The sequence below is a fragment of the Miscanthus floridulus genome, unplaced genomic scaffold, assembly GCF_019320115.1.
Source record: "Miscanthus floridulus cultivar M001 unplaced genomic scaffold, ASM1932011v1 fs_296, whole genome shotgun sequence".
Lineage (NCBI taxonomy): Eukaryota > Viridiplantae > Streptophyta > Magnoliopsida > Poales > Poaceae > Miscanthus > Miscanthus floridulus.
Window position 1 is genome coordinate 25,735 of NW_027096537.1, and position 2,054 is coordinate 27,788.

Below are 2,054 nucleotides of genomic sequence, written 5' to 3' on the forward strand. Positions count from 1 at the left end.
ACTTTCAAAGTTGTTTGAGATAGTAAGTGACAGATCGAAATTATTCAATTACAGTTAACATACGTGTTGTAATTATCGTTGACACTACTGGTTTTTCGTACAACGCTTATAAGAAGTACGTGCAAGATCCTGAATCCTATGACCGAAGATCTGAGGAGAAAAAAAAATCAAGAATGGCACAAAACTAAAACTCAGGCGCGAGTTCCCGGTAAGTATATCAAAAGTTGTTTGTGTTATTATATCAAGCATGCTCTCTACTACTACTACTGCTGATATACTTTTACTACTCCTACTCCTACTACTCCTCCCCCCTCCTACTACTACTACTCCTGCTCCGACCCCTGACGACGCCGCCGCCGCCGGCGACGACGCGACGAGACGCGACGCGACGCCGAGACCAAGACGAGACGACGCCGAACGGACGACGACGACGACAACGAAGACGAACGGACGCGGACGACGCGACGCGACCACGCGACGCGAAAGACTACTACTCTTACTACTACTATACTATACTATGCTCCTACTTAACTCTCTATATTGCTCTAATGATTGTGTATAGATATTGTGCAGTGCGCCAAACAACCTTATGGCTCAGTATTATGTGGATTCTACTTTGCGAGTACCTGAGGACATGCGAGTAGATAGATCGCAGCAACTGGCGGCAGCTAAAAAAGCACAAGGATGGTGGCGAAGGGAGAAGGTCGACCAAAACTTCAGACAAACAGTAGTAGACATATGTAAGTTTGTCAAGAGAGCGCGCATGAAGGGAATACGTTCTTCAACAAGGAATGCGACTTAGCATGGGATCCGAAAGTTCCAGAGGATCAGAAACTGGAGCAACCAGTTACGAATCTCGGATTACATTTTACCGGACCTTTTCCCAAGAAAGGTTGATATGTATGAATGTCCTTAGTTGTCATGTATGAATGATGTGTGTTTGTGAAACAATGATGAAGACATCTCTAATGTAATAACTTAAATGTTGGTTCATCGAACTAGAATGAATGTAATATATATTGTCATCTATTTTGTGCTTATCTTATTTTCATTAGCAAAATTAAAATTCAAATTCGAATTCAAATTTGAAAAAGCATTTTTTTAATATGAAAACCATTAACTGAGGCAGGCAATTAATAATAGCCAGACGCCTTTAGGCAACCCCCTCGGTTAAAACATAACCGAGGCGGGCTCTATAGCGCAACCGCCTTGGTTAATTTGGCTTATAATGCCCGCCTCGGTTACGGCCACGATTAACCGTGACCTTTGCGCCGAGACGGTGGCTGCCGCCTAGGTGAAGTCAAAATGCCCGCCACGGTTAAGATTCCTGTAGTAGTGATACCGACCACCAATGTGTACCGACAGTTTTAACAAATCGCCGTTTGAGCAAGTGGTAGGATACGTTAGCAATCAAAGTTATGAAACTACCTGTATACCGAACACCAATGTGTACCGACAGTTTTAACAAACCGCCGTTTGAGCAGCTGGTAGGATACATTAGCACCTTAATTGATGACAATTTTTACAGAAAAAAAGGACTGACAGATAATGTAGATCCAATTGAGTGAAGCTTGAATAGACGATCGAGATGCTGTCGCTAGCTAGTTTCAAGTAGTCGCTGTGTCATCGTGCCCTTTACGCAGGCATGGTATATTAGTCCATGCATGATCGTCCGGAGCAACATGCATGCATATGAATATGATGATACGCTACGAGTACCATTTATGATCATCACGAGCACTGAGCAGAGCCAAAGGTATGTGGCGTCGTCGTACCGTACGTACGTCCCGTGCAAGTGCAGGAAGAGTTCGCTGTTGATGTATGCGCCGCTGAATACTCGATTTGGTGGCGTTGTGTGATGAACAAACGGTGGGGTTATTGGGACAAGACAGCGAGCAGGCGTGATTCGTGAACAGAAGTCTTCGTGGGGCCCCAATGTTCTCCTCATGTGTGGGGGTGGCCCATCCATGCATGGGCCTGCCATTGGCGGAGCCGAACTCCCTAACCTTTAAGGATTCGATCCACTAGTTTTTCTTGTCCAGATTTTTTCTAGC